Here is a 16,074-nt window from a genome sequence, read left to right on the forward strand (position 1 = left end):
AAAAGCTCTTTTAGTATTACTTTTTAATAGCTTTAATAGTATACTTAAAGCTATTTTAGGTATTTATAAAACTCTTTAAGCTGTCTTTATCCTAAGCTAGCTTATAAGGTAATAAAGCTAAGCTTAAGGCTTTATAAAAAGAGCTTAGCTTAATAGTTTACTAAGGCTTAAATCCTTTATAAGGCCTTTTTTTAAGTATCTTTATATTTAAGGCCTTTATAAAAGTTCTTATTAAAAGGAAAGCTATCCCTTTTAAGTTATCTCTTTTTATAGCCCTTTTTATAGCTATAAGGAGCTTCTTTTCTTTCTTAGCTAAGTATTTTAAAAATTCTTTTTAGTTTACTTTCCTATAGTTATAAATAGTAGTCCTTACTAATAAGGGCCTATTAAGGCCCCTTAAGCTAACTTTAAAGGCTATATACTTATTATCTAAGTTTATAACCTTTAAGAAGTAATAGTTAGCTTAGGTTAACTACTTAAAAAAGCTATAAAAAGTAAGGTATATAACAAAGGCTTCTTTTAAGCTTTTTCTTTAATAAGTACCTTTTATAGCTACCTTAAGGTTTATTAATAAGGAAGCCTTATAGTAGTTAAGCTAGCTAGTAAAGGCTTCTACCTTATATACCTTAAAGGGTTTTATAAAAGGGTTTTAATAATAGTAGTATAATTTAAAGTCCCTTACTAATAAAAAGGGCTATTATAAGAGCTAAGCTATTAATAGTAGCTTTTTTATTATAAGGGACCCTTATTAGCCTTAGCTAGCTATAGCCCTTTTAATTTTTATTTTATTATATAAGTTAATAAAAGTAAATAGCTTAGTACCTTTTACCTTTATAGCTTATATATTAACTTTATAAAATAAGTTAAAGCTAAGGCTAGCTTTTCTTTAAGCTTCCTTTCTCTTATAAGCTATAACCTTAAGCCTTTTAATAAGCTTAAAAAAGTTAATAAAAAGGATAAGAGTTATAATATTATAAGCTAAATACTATATAAGGATATTCTTATAAAGAGAGATATAAGAAGTATATATAAAATATATAAAGGTAAAATTAAAAGTAAGAGGTTAGATAAGTAAGGTAATAATATTTAATTCTTATAAGGGTAGTAATTATAGTAAGGGAGTAATTATTATATTACCTTAATTCTCTTTATTTCCTTTATTTAACGCCCTTCTTTATACTTATTTAATATCTTAATTAATAAAGAAGATCTTACTTAAAAAGGCTATTAATATCCTCTTAACTACTAAGCTTTTTACTAGTTTTTCCCTTTTATTTTAGCTATTACTAGCTTATTTATCTTATCTCTTACTACTTTTATAAGAAGCTATCGCTACTTTTACTTTCCCTCTTACCCTTACCCTTCTTTCTATACCTCCTTTTAGCTCTTTCTTTAAAACTTATTTTTCGCCTTCCTAGGTCCCTTATACTAAGGGATATTTTTAAGAACTACGAAATTAAGCTACGCTTCGCGATATACCCCCTTAGCTATAGCCTACCCTTATAAAAAGGGTAAAGCTAAATACTTAGGCTAGTAAGCGTATAGAGGAGGTCTTAGTTTATACTTATCCCTTACTTAAGAAATCCGGGTTTTAGCCCTAGGCTTTTTTAAACTTACCTTTTAAGAAAAAGGGGCTTAAGGAGGATATTAAGTCCTATAAAAAAGAGGGACTTCTTTAAGAATAAGTCCTTAAAAAGGGGCCTTTAAAAAGAATACGTTTTAATTAATTTAAGGGCCCTCTTTTAAAATAAGTCCTAATTCTTCTTTTTAGCTATAAATATCGTAAAGCGTAGCCTAATTTCGTAGTTCTCGGAGATATCCCTTAGCACGAGGGACCTAGGAAGCTAAAAAACAGGTATTAAGGAAGGAGCTAAAAAGAGGTATAGAGAGGAGGGTAGGGGTAAGAGGGGAAGTAGAAGTAGCGATAGCTTCTTATAGAGGTAGCGAGAGATAAGACGGATATACCGGTAACGGCTAGAAAGGAAGGGAAAAATCGCTAAAAAGCTCGGTAGTTAAAGGGATATTAGTAGCTTCTTTAAGTAGGATCTTCTTTATTAATTAAGATACTAGACGGGTATAAAGAGGGGCGTTAGATAAAGGAAAGAAGGATAATTAAGGCAATATAATAATTACTCCCCTACCTTTATTGCTGCTCCCGCGAGAATTAAATCTCTCTGCCCTGCCTATCCGACCCCTTACTTCTAATTTTACCTTCGTGTATTTTTATATACTTCTCGTATCTCTCTTCGCGAGAGTTATAAGCCCGGGAGGAATAGTATTCCTATACCTTCCGGCTACTATAAAAGGCACCTTTCTTATATCCCTCGTAGCTCCCTTTTACCCCTCTTACTAGAAAAGCCGATTTTTAACCGACTTTTCTACCCCCTCTCTCCGTAATAATATCGAAAAACGACTCCTCTACCGCCCCTACGGTCTATAAGACGATTCTTATAGAGCCCTAAGATTAGGATAAGTAGGTAAAGGAGCTACGGGCTCGTATAGATAGAACTATCTATAATTTAGTCTTCTCTAATAAGTAGGACCCTCTCGAGCCCCCTCTTCGTCCTAGGGCAACGGACTTTATAGAGGGAGCTACCCTCTTCTCTTAGCTAACCTCTATATAGTAGAGAGCTTTTTCTACTACCTTAGGTAACTACGAGAGTTACCGTAAGGAATACCTTTACGAGACGAAGCTATTAACTGCTATACGTATAGCGATAACGGAATCCGTTAGTACCGTAAAGCTAATTACTCTTTAAGAGGAAGAGACTCCTAGGTAGTAGCTTTTAAAGCTCGAGACCTCGATAGCTCCTTCGAGAGGTTATATAACTAACTATATTAGGAAGACCTATACGGCCTACCTAGGAGCCTTTTCTGCTAGGAACCTACTAGCTTCTTCGTAGCTAGCTAAGTAGGAAGAAATCCTCGAGGAAGCTAACTAATACTTCCTTATAGAAGCTCTTTCCGGCTAATAGCTATAGGATATATCTCTACTAATAAAGCCTATTAGTAACGGTTACTCGACTATCTTTCGAGAAGCTAGCTAGGAACTAAACGAAGAGGCTGCTCGAGTATAATAATAAGTAGTCTTATTTCTTCGTGGCTAGCACTCGACCTAGACGGCTCGACCTGCTGCCCCTATAGCTGCTGCAGCCCCTATTACTGCGGCTCCCGCTGCTGCTGCTACGGCTGTTGCTACTTCGGCTATTGCTCCTTTAGCTCCTCCTCCCTCGAGAGCATTAACACCGTCTTTAACGGCTGCCCTAGGCCCGGCCCCGGCTCCGCCTCTTGCTCTAGGCCCGGCCCCGGTCCCGTTAGTTAGACCGGCCCGACTAGTCCCCTAATAGACCTTTTAGTCCGTTAGTCGAAAAATTAGGGAACTAGTCGAAATCGAACCTCTTTATTAAAATTAGCAATAAGGGGTAAAAAGGGGAGGTTTTTAAGCAGACCTTCTAAATCGGGACGAGGATTCCTCGAAGAAATAAAAGACTAAGCGAAACGGCTGCCTAGCCTATTAATCCCTACCCTATCGATTATTATAATACTAGTAGGTCTTCGAGGAAAACCGACCTAAAGGATTTAACCCTTTAAAGAGGCTATAAGAAACGATATAATAGTCTCTTAAGGAGGACCCCTCGTTATATAAGAAAATAGATAAGATTTAGGTTACTAAGAAATAGTAACTAATAACGCCGCTACCCTTATTCGAGCTGTAAATTCGAGGAAAAATCGTTAGTATAGTAATTCCGGCATTCGTCTTCCCTATAGATTAGTAAGACTAACCTTTAGGACCCTCTAACTATCCCCTATAAAAATTAGCTATCCTTAACTTTAATGCTTCCCTCGATATCTATAATATACTCTTACGATTCCGGTCCTTTAAGAAGGTATAAAGGGAATATCTTATTGCTAGGGAATTAACTATACGGATAGAGGGATACGGAATGGTAAATTTTACGATAAAATTACCTAATAGATCTATATGAATTCTTCGACGAAAAAGGGTAGCTTTTTGCCCTCGATTTTTAACGAGCCTAATTTCCTTTCGCCTTCTTTAAGAGGAAGGAATCTTCTAGGATACGACGTCTAAGCCTACGAGGCTAGTCTAAAAGAATTAGACTATTAGGCTTATCGAGGAGAAATTCTATTAATTCGTTCTCGAATTCTAACCTATTTATAGGAAGGAACTACTTAAGAAGTTAGCTTTCCCTACTAGGAGGAATAGGTCTACTATAAAAGACCGTCTTCTAGCAGCCTAAGGAGACGGTCTTCTTTAGTACGCACGACTTAGTTACCCGGGCCCGCTAGCTTTGTATAAGCTAGGTTAATAATAAAGCGTATAAATAAGGGGCCTAAAGACCGTTAAATACGAACACTATAGCTAAGGAAAGACTAGGAGATAAATTTCTAGACGAACGCCTTTACGGCCGGACCAGCCGTATAAGGAAATTTAGGTCGACTAGACTAACGTCTCTAAGGACTAGGAAAGCTTCGTTAGGGTAATGTTTTTTATAGACGCTTTTTTAGGGATAGTTTTCCCCTATTTCTTACGGACCTACCTAAGTAAGTATAACTAGTCTGCCCTCCGGGACTTCGTTAACTAGATAAAATCCTACTTTAGCTATAAGGTAAAGAAGATACGGTTTAACGGAGAGCTATTTATAAAGGATATCTTAAATTAGCTTCGAAAAAGGGGTATTTTACCCCTCCCGTTAGCACCGAATACCAAGGCCTAGAACGGAGGGGCAGAAAGATTAAGGGGTGCTATAATAGAAAGGGCCCGTACGATAAGACTTACTATAAGGCTTCTATACGACTTTTAAAGGGAAGTTATTAAGACCGCCTATTACCTTCGGAACTAGACCCCGAGGGACCCTAAGGACCCTAGGGGACTAAACTAAGGAATAGACTAGAAATCCCCCCTCGAGCTCTTTATAAAGAAGAGGGCCTCGCTAGCCTACCTTCGTGCCTATAGCTATAAGGTATATATAATAACTACCGATATATAGCTAAAAAGGAAGAAGAAAAGAAAGCTTAATCCGAGAGCCTTTATTAGTTACCTTATTAGTTATAATTCTACGAATATCTTCCGGATCTAAATTCCTCTTCTATAGAAGGTTATTTCGACTAAGGATATAATTTTCGTCGAATCTAGCTTCTTCGACGGAAAGAGGGATTAATAGCCCCCCTTACTCTCTTAACGTTAGCTAATTTAGAAGATTTAAATCCCCCCTTCCTAATAGCCTTAAGAAGAGGTCCTAGACGAGGAAACGGAAGAAGAAACCGACGTCGAAGCAGTTAAGGATAACGCCGACTTTAAAGAAGAAGAGGAAGCTGCTAGATTAGATAATCTAGACGAAGAAGGAGACTATAGGAAAGCGGTAGAGCTAGAATACGCTTACCTCCCTACGCCTCCTCTTATAGAATAAGAAGAAGATCTAGAAGCAGCTTTTTTAGTTAGTCTTCCTATCTCGACCCCTAAGGGGGTAGGAAAGGCACCTCTCTCGAAGGATTACCCGGCTGCCTTTTTATCCCTACTTCGAGAAGCAAAGGAAGGTATAGGGCCCGATATAGATATAAAAGAAGACTAACCTCTCCCTTATTTCGATCGTTTTTCCGACTTATACCTAACGCTAATAGAAGACGGTTCCTACGGAGCGTTTATAGTAGGCCGGCTCTTTAAGCTAATATTAGCAAGGAAGGTATATAAAAGAGACCTCCCGGACCTACTAGTAAACTAAGAGAAGCTAGAAAAACACCCCTTTAAAGACTAGTTTTTCTAGGCCTAGAAAGACTACCTAGCCTTATATAAAGAGATAGGGTCTTTTAAAGAGGTCCTTAAGGAAATTAAGGAAAAAGTAAGAGGAAAATAGGTCCTTAGCTTTAAGTAGGTCTTTATCTATAAGACTAATAAATATAGCTTCCTTTAAAAGTATAAAGCCCGGCTAGTTATTTACGGGAATTAATAGGAAAAAGGGGATCTACCTACTAGGGCAACTACCCTAGCAGGGATATCTTTTCGGACCCTTATAGCTATAGCAGTAGAATTCGACCTCGAGCTCGAATAGATAGATATAGTTAACGCCTTTATTAACTGCCTACTTAAGGAAGAAGAAGAAGTTATCTATATACGCCTTCTACTAGGCTTCTAATAGCTAGGAAAGGTTCTATAGCTTAGGAAAGCTTTATATAGATTACGAAGATCACCCCTTCTTTAGTAATAGCATTTAATAGGTTCCCTCGAAGCCCTAGGCTTTAAGAAAGTCCCTTAGGAACCGTATATAATATAGAAGGGTAAAATCACGGTCTTCTTCTACGTCGACGATATTATCTAGGCCTACTTAAAAGAGGAAGAAGCTAATACTAAGGAGGCTATATAAGGCCTATAATAAAGGTATAAAATAACTAGGCTAGGGGAGCTAAAGTGGTTCCTAGGGATACGAATCCTTAGGAATAGGTCCTAATAGACTATCTAGCTTACCTAAGACGCCTATATCGATAAGGTCGCTTATAAATTCCTCCCTAATTCCCTCGATAAGAAGCTTCCCTCTATGCCTATAATAGACGAAGAGCTTTTACTTAATCCGTCCTTTTAAGCTAGGGAGTAAGAGAAACACTAATATTAATAGAAGGTAGGCTCCTTGCTTTTTTTAGCAATTTTTACTATACCGGATATCTCTTTTACGGTCTCCCGGCTAGCTAGGCATAACTAGAATCCTAGCCCTAGGCATTAAGAAGTAGTAGATAGAGCTATTCTTTATCTCTATTTAATAAGATTATATAGTCTACGCTTAAGAGGGTAGGGAAGGAAATAAGCTACCGAAATCTTCCTTTATTCGAGCGATTCGTCCTTTATAGACAATTCCTTAGATAGAAAAAGCTTATAAGGGTATATTATATCCCTTTTTAAAGGAACTATTGCTTAGAGAGCTTCGAAGTAAGCTACCGTTACGACTTTTAGTATAGAGGCAGAGCTACTAGCTCTTTTAGAAGAGTTAAAAGAAGCGATTTTCCTTAGCCGGCTATTAATATCGTTACGACTATAAATTCCGTCCCCGTTAGCTATAGAATACGATAATATATAGACTATATAAATTCTTACGGAGGAAAATAGCAAGCTATTAACCCGGCTATAGTATATCGATATCTACTAGTATTAGTTACGCTAAGAGGTCTAAAAGGGACTTATTTCTATCCGTTAGGTTCTAACGGCATTAATAAAAGCCGACGGTCTTATAAAGCCCTTACCGAAGTAGAAGCTAGCTATCTTTTTATAGTAAATTAGGCTAGAAGACGTTTAAGAAAAGCTATCCTTAGAAGCCCGCCTTAAGAGTCTACGAGAGGAGCTAATAGTACGTAGGAGGAAGGAGACGTCTATAGCTAAAGAGAGGAATTAGGACTTATCCTAAAGGAGGGCCCCTAGCTTAATTAGGACTTATTCTTCTTAAAGGCCCCCTTTTTAGGGACTTGTCCTTAGAGAACCCCCCCTTTCTTATAGGACTTAATTTCCTCCTTAAGGCCCCTTTTCCTAAAGTAGGTCTAAAAGAGCCTAGGGCTAAAACCCGGATTTCTTAAAGTAAGGGATAAGTATAGACTAAGACCTCCTCTATACGCTTACCGGCCTAGGTATTTAGCTTTACCCTTTCTATAAGGGCAGGCTATAGCTAAGGGGGTATATCGCAAAGCGTGGCCTAATTTCGTAGTTCTTAGAGATATCCCTTAGCACGAGGGACCTAGGAAGCTAAAAAATAGGTATTAAGGAAGGAGCTAAAAAGAGGTATAGAGAGGAGGGTAGGGGTAAGAGGGGAAGTATAAGTAGCGATAGCTTCCTATAAAGGTAGCGAGAGATAAGATAGATATACCGGTAATAGCTAGAAAGGAGGGGGAAAATCGGGAAAAAGCTCGGTAGTTAAAGGGATATTAGTAGCTTCTTTAATAGGATCTTCTTTATTAATTAAGATGCTAGACGGGTATAAAGAGGGGCGTTAGATAGAGGAAAGAAGGATAATTAAGGCAATATAATAATTACTCCCCTACCTTTATTACTGCTCCCGCGAGAATTAAATCTCTCTACCCTGCCTATCCGACTCCTTACTTCTAATTTTACCTTTATATATTTTTATATACTTCTCGTATCTCTCTTCGCGAGAATAAACGTCTCTTTCCTTTTATATACTATTAGCGCTTCTTATAGACTCTTAAGGCGGGCTTTTAAAGATAGCCTTTCTAAAACGTTTTCTAGCTTAACTTACTATAAAAGGATAGCTAGCCTTTACTTTAATAAGGGCTTTATAAGACTATTAGCTTTTATTAATACTATTAAAACCTAATTAATAAAATAAGTCCCCTTTAAACCTCTTAGTATAACTAATACTAATAGATATCGATATATTATAGCTAGGTTAATAGCTTACTATTTTCCTTTATAAGAATTTATATAGTTTATATATTATTATATTTTATAGCTAATAGGGTTAAGATCTATAGTTATAGAGATATAAGTAGCTAGCTAAGGAAAATTACTTCTTTTAACGCTTTTAAAAGAGCTAGTAGCTCTACCTTTATACTTAAAGTAGTAATAGTAGCTTACTTTAAAGCTCTAAAAGTAATAGTTCCTTTAAAAAGAGATATAATATACCCTTAAAAGCTCTTTCTATCTAAGGAATTATCTATAAAGGATAGATCGCTAAAGTAAAAGAAGATTTTAATAGCTATTCCCTTTCTTCCCTACCCTCTTAAGTATAGACTATATAATCTTATTAAATAAAGATAAGGTATAGCTCTATTTACTACTTCTTAATACCTAGGGCTAGGATTTTAGTTATACCTAGCTAGCTAAGAGATTATAAAAGCGATATTTAGTTTAATAGAAATAGCTAAAAAAAAGTAAGGAGCTTACCTTCTATTAATATTAGTATTTCTCTTACTCCTTAGCTTAAAAGGACGGATTATATAAAAGCTCTTCGTTTAATATAAGTATAAAGGGAAGCTTTTTATTATAGGAATTAAAGAGGAATTTATAAGCGACCTTATTAATATAAGCGTCCTAAGTAAGCTAGATAGTCTATTAAGACTTATTTTAAAGGATTTATATCTTTAAGAACTACTTTAGCTCCCTTAGGTTAGTTATCTTATACTTTTATTATAGGCCTTATATAGCCTCCCTTATAGTAGCTTCTTTCTCTTTTAAGTAAGCCTAGATAATATTATTAATATAAAAGAAGACTATAATTTTACCCTTTTATATTATATATAGTTCCTAAAGATTTTCTTAAAGCCTAGGGCTTTAAGGGAACCTATTAAATACTATTACTAAAAAAGAAGGTAATCTTTATAGTTTATATAAAGCTTTCCTAAGCTATAAAACCTTTCCTAGCTATTAAAAGCTTAGTAAAAGGTATATATAAATAACTTTTTCTTACTTAAGTAAGTAGCTAATAAAAGCATTAACTATATTTATTTAATTATATTCGAGGTTAAATTCTACTATTATAGATATAAGGGTCTAAAAAGTTATCTTTACTAAGGTAGTTAATTTAGTAAGTAAATCCCCTTTTTCCTATTAATTCCTATAAATAACTAGCTAGGCCTTATACTTTTAAAAGAAGCTATATTTATTAGTCTTATAAATAAAGACCTACCTATAGCTAATGACCTATTTTCCTCTTACTATTTCCTTAAGGACTTCTTTAAAAGACCCTATCTCTTTATATAAGGCTAGGTAGTTTTTCTAGGCCTAGAAAAACTAGTTTTTAAAGGGTGTTTTTCTAGCTGCTTTTAGTTTACTAGTAGGTCTAAGAGGTCTATTTTATATACCTTCCTTACTAATAACTATAGCTTAAAGAGCTAGCTTATTATAAATACTCTATAGGTACTATCTTTTATTAGCGTTAGATAAAAGTTAGAAAAATAATTAAAATAAGAGAGAGGTTAGTCTTTTTTAGTAACTATATTAAGCCCTATACCTTCCTTTACTTTTTAAAGTAGGGATAAAAAAGCAGCTAGGTAATTCTTTAAGAATAGTACCTTTCTTACCCTCTTAAGGGTTAAGATAGGAAGACTAATAAAGAAAGCTACTTTTTAATCTTTTTATTATATAAGAGGAGGTATAGGAAGGTAAGCGTATTTTAGCTCTACCGCTTTCTTATAGTCTTCTTCTTTATCTAGATTATTTAATTTAGTATCTTCCTTTTCTTTAAAGTTAACGTTATCCTTAACTACTTTAATATTAGTTTCTTCTTTTATTTCCTTATCTAAGACCTCTTCTTAAGACTATTAGGAAGGGGGGATTTAAATCTTCTAAATTAGCTAACGTTATAAGAGTAAGAGGGGCTATTAATCCCTCTTTCTATTAAAGAAGCTAGATTCTTCGAAAATTATATCCCTAGTTAAAATAACCTTCTATAAAAAAGGAATCTAGATCTAAAAGATATTTATAGAATTATAGCTAACGAGTTAACTAATAAAGGCTCTAAGATTAAGCTTTCTTTTCTTCTCCCTTTTTAGCTATATATTAATAGTTATAGTATAAACCTTATAGCTATAAGTATAAAAGTAAGCTAGTAAGGCGCTCTTTTTTATAAAGAGCTAAAAAGGGGATTTTTAGTTTATTCCTTAGTTTAGTTCCCTAAGGTCCTTAGGGTCCTTAAGGGTCCGGTTTTAAAGGTAATAAGCGGTCTTAATAACTTCCCTTTAAAGGTTATAGGGAAGCCTTATAATAAAGCTTATTATATAGGCTCTTTTTATTATAGTACCCCTTAATCTTTCTACCCCTCCGTTCTAGGCCTAGGTATTATTACTAATAAGAAGGGTAAAATACCCTTTTTTTAAAGCTTATTTAGGATATCCTTTATATATAACTTACTATTAAACTATATCTTCTTTACCTTATAGCTAACGTAGGATTTTATTTAGTTAACGAAGTTTTAAAAAGCAAACTAATTATACTTACTTAGGTAGGTCTATAAGAAATAAGGGAAAACTAACCCTAAAAAGGCGTTTATAAAAATTATTACCTTAATAAAGCTTTCTTAGTCCTTAGAAATATCGGTTTAGTCGACCTAAATTTCCTTATATAGCTAGTCTAGCTATAAAAGGGTTCGTTTAGAAATTCGTCTCTTAGTCTTCCCTTAGCTATAATATTTATATTTAATAGTCTTTAAGCCCCTTATTTATACGCCCTATTATTAGCCTAGCTTATATAAAGCTAAGGGGCCTAGGTAACTATATTATATATATTAAAGAAGACCGTCTCTTTAGGTTATTAAAAGAGGGTCCTTTATAGTAGACCTATTTTTTTTAGTAGGGAAAGCTAACTTCTTTAGAGATTCCTTTCTAAGGATAGGTCGCAATTTAGGAATAAATTAACCCGAAATTCTCCTTAATAAGCTTAATCGTTTAATTCTTTTAGACTAGCCTTATAGGCTTAGTCGTTATATCTTAGAAGATTCCTTTCTCTTAAAGAAGGTAAAAGGAAATTAAGCTTATTAAAAATTAAGGGTAAAAAGCTACCCTTTTTCGTCGAAGTATTTATATAGACCTATTAAGTAATTTTATTATAAAATTTACCTTTTTATATCCCTCTATCTATATAGTTAATTCCTTAGTAATAAGGTATTCCCTTTATACTTTTTTAAAGGACTAGAGTTATAAAAATATATTATAAATATTAAGGGAAGTACTAAAGTTAAGGATAGTTAATTTTTATAGGGGATAGTTAAAGGGTCCTAATAGTTAGTCTTAGCCTTATTAATCTATAAGGAAGATAAAGGCTAGATTTACTATACTAATACCTTTTCCTTAAATTTATAGCTTAAATAATAGTAGTAGCGTTAGTTACTATTTCTTAGTAACTTAAATCTCGTTTATCTTTTTCTATAATAAAGGGCTCTCCTTAAGAGGCTATTATACTATTTCTTATAGCCTCTTTAAAGGGTTAACTCCTTTAGGTTAGTTTTCCTTAAAGACCTATTAGTATTCCTTAAAGACCTATTAGTATTATAATAACTAATAGCCTAGGGATTTATAAGCTAAGTAGCTGTTTTATTTAGTCTTTTATTTCTTTAAGGAATCCTTATCCCGATCTAAAAGATCTACTTAAAAACCCCTCCTTTTTACCCCTTATTACTAATTATAAATAAAAAGGTTCGATTTTAACTAGTTCCTTAATTTTTCGACTAATAGACTAAAAGGTCTATTAAGGGACTAGTTAGGCCGGTTTAACTAATAGGGCCGGGCCTAGAGTAAAAGGCGGGGCTAAGGCCGGGACTAAGGCAGCCGTTAAAAACGGTATTAAAGCTCTTAAGGGAGGAGGGGCTAAAAGGGCACTAGCTATAGTAGTAGTAGGGGCCGTAGTAATAAGGGCTAAAGCGGCTATAAGGGTAGTAAGTTAAGCTATCTAGGTCGAGTACTAGCTATAAAGGAATAAGACTACTTATTATTATACTTTAGTAGCTTTTTTATTTAGTTCTTAGCTAGCTTCTTAAAAGATAGTTAAGTAACTATTATAAATAGACTTTATTAGTAGAGATATATCCTATAGCTACTAACTAGAAAAAGCTTTTATTAAGAAGTATTATTTAGCTTCCTTAAGGATTTCTTTTTACTTAGCTAGCTATAAAGAAGCTAGTAGGTTATTAGTAGAAAAAGCTCTTAAGTATACTATATAAGTCTTCTTAATATAGTTAGTTATATAGCCCCTTAAGAGAGCTATTAAGGTCTTAAGCTTTAAAAGCTATTACTTAAAAGTCTTTTCTTTTTAAAGAGAGATTAGCTTTATAATACTAACGGATTTTATTATCGCTATATATATAATAGTTAGTAGCTTTATCTTATAAAGGTATTCTTTATAGTAACTCTTATAATTACTTAAGGTAGTAGAAAAAGCTCTTTATTATATAGAGGTTAGCTTAGATAAGAGGGATACTCCCTTTATAAATTCTATTACCTTAGGATAAAGAGGGGGCTTAAAAGGGTCTTACTTATTAAAGAAAACTAAATTATAAATAGTTCTATTTATACGAGCCTATAGCTCCTTTACCTACTTATCTTAATCTTATAGCTTTACTAGAATCGTCTTATAAACTATAAGGATAGTAAAGGAGTCGTTTTTTAATATTATTATAAAAGAGAGGGTAGAAAAGTTAGTTAAAAGTTAGCTTTTTTAGTAAGAGGGGTAAAAGGAAGCTATAAAGAATATAAGAAATATACCTTTTATAGTAGCTAAAAGGTATAGGAATACTACTCCTCCTAGGCTTATACCTCTTATAAAGAGATATATAAGAAGTATATAAAAATATATAAAGGTAAAATTAAAAGTAAGGGGTTAGATAAGTAGGGCAGAGATATTAAAATCTTATAAGGGTAGTAATTATAGTAAAGGAGTAATTATTATATAACCTTAATTATCCTTCTTTCCTTTATTTAACGCCCTTCTTTATACTTATTTAGTATTTAAATTAATAAAGAAGATCTTACTTAAAGAAGCTATTAATATCCTTTTAACTACTAAGCTTTTTATTAGTTTTTCCCTTCCTTTCTAGCCGTTACTAGTATATCTATCTTATCTCTTACTACCCTTATAGGAAGCTATCGCTACTTTTACTTACATTCTTACCCTTACCTTCTTTTTTATACCTCCTTTTAACTCCTTCTTTTAAACTTATTTTTTAGCTTCCTAGGTCCTTTATATTTAAAGAGATCTCTAAGAACTATAAAATTAGCTTATACTTCGCGATAACCTTAATATAGATATTTAGTTATATATAATAGTAGTAATTTAAATAATAAAATAAAAAGAGAGTAAATATTTATAGCGTTCCTTTTAAAGTTTAATTAAAGTCTCTTTAAGGCTAAAAGGTAGTCTTAGCTATATAATATTTAGATCCTCTTCTTAAAAAGGTCTCTAAGAATCTAGCTTTATAAAGTATTAGCTATAGTTAACCTCTTTATATTAAGCTTTACCGCTTATATTAATTAGGTAGTATAAATAGTAGCTAAGCTAGAAAGGGTTTAGTAAATAAGATAACCCCCTTTTAACTAAAGAAGATTAGTAGATATATACTCTTAAGAAAGGAAGGATAAAGATAAGGATACCTTAATAATTAGTATTAACGCCTTAAATAAATAAAAAGAAGGGTAGAGCTAGCTAAAGAGTTAAATATACTTTAACTATAAAGTTAAAGGAAATATTACGCTTTACTATAAGAAAAGGAGGTAAGAACCTTAGAGCGCGGGTATAATAAAGGAAGAGAGGGGCGCTAAGGATAATAATAACTTAGAAAAAATAAAACCTTAGCGTAAAGTTAAGTATTAAAAGTAAAAGAGAAATAGTAAGAAGCTTAAAAGTTAATAAAGGACTACCTTATACTAAGCTTAGTAACGCTAAAGATAAGTATTAATAAAAAGAAAGGGCTTAATATACTTATAAATACTAGCTATAAATACTATACTATAGTAAGCGGAAGGATAATAATAAAGTTATAAATACCTTTTACTAATAAAGGAAAGGATAACTAAGCCTATTCTTAAATAATACTTTAGCTTTATAAATAAAAAGAATTATAGTATTTAAAATAGATATTAATAGCTATATAAAGTAGACTTTTATATATATAGTCCTTAAGCTAAGCTATAATATATTCTTAAAGTAGCTATAAATAAAGAAGAACTAAGTTATATATAATATAGTAAGAGATTAAATTTAGTATAATAAAGCTAAGATCTAAATAGGCTTATAAAGATTAAAAGTAATAAAGAAGGTAGAATAAATTTAAAGGGTAAGGATTATTAGCGTAGCGGTATTTATAGCGGAATATTAAAGGGAGAAGATAGTAAAGAATAATAAAGAGAGATAAAAGATAGTTAATATCTAAGCGATTATAATAAAGGATATAAAAAGAGCGCTCTAGCTAAAGATAGTAGTAGACTTAGTAAACTATATCCTAAAGTAAGCGCTAGATATATACCTAGACCTCTTTATACCTAAGAAAGCTTTAAAGATACCCTTATATAAGCTAAAGGTAAACTATAAGATTAACTTAATACTACCTAAGAATATAGTAAAGCCCTTACTACTATAGAGACCCCTTAATAATATATTAAGGGAGGAACTCTTAGTATTAATATCGCGAAGCATAGCTTAATTTTATAGTTCTTAGAGATATCCTTTAATATAAGGGACCTAGGAAAGGAAGCTAAAAAATAGGTTTTAAAAAAGAAGCTAAAAGGAAGTATAGAGAGGAGGGTAAGGGTAAGAGGGGAAGTAAAAGTAGCGATAGCTTCCTATAAAGGTAGCGAGAGATAAGATAGATATACTAGTAACTGCTAGAAAGGAAGGGAAAAACTAATAAAAAGCTCGGTAGTTAAAAGGATATTTATCGCTTCTTTAAGTAGGATCTTCTTTATTAATTAAGATACTAAATAGGTATAAAGAGGGGCGTTAAATAAAGGAAAGAAAGAGAATTAAGGCAATATAATAATTACTCCTTTACTTTAATTATTACCCCTATAAGAATTAAATATCTCTGCCCTACCTATTTAACCCCTTACTTTTACCTTTACTTTTATATATTTTATATATACTTCTTATATCTTTCTTTATAAGAGATATAAGCTAAGGAGAAATAGTATTCTTATACCTTCTAGCTACTATAAAAAGGCACCTTTCTTATATCTTTTATAGCTCCCTTTTACCCCTCTTACTAAAAAAGCTAATTTTTAACTAACTTTTCTACCCCCTCTTTTATAATAATATTAAAAAAACGACTCCTTTACCGCCCTTATAGTTTATAAGACGATTCTTATAAAGCCCTAAGATTAAGATAAGTAGGTAAAGGAGCAATAGGCTTATATAGATAAAACTATCTATAATTTAGTTTTCTTTAATAAGTAGGACCCTCTTAAGCCCCCTTTTTATCTTAGGGCAACGGAATTTATAGAGGGAGCTTCCCTCTTCTCTAAGCTAACCTCTATATAATAGAGAGCTTTTTCTACTACCTTAAGTAACTATAAGAGTTATTATAAGGAATACCTTTATAAGATAAAGCTACTAACTACTATATATATAGCGATAAT

Source organism: Hirsutella rhossiliensis, assembly GCF_020360975.1.
Source record: "Hirsutella rhossiliensis strain HR02 chromosome Unknown scaffold00007, whole genome shotgun sequence".
In the NCBI taxonomy this organism is placed as follows: Eukaryota; Fungi; Ascomycota; class Sordariomycetes; order Hypocreales; family Ophiocordycipitaceae; genus Hirsutella; species Hirsutella rhossiliensis.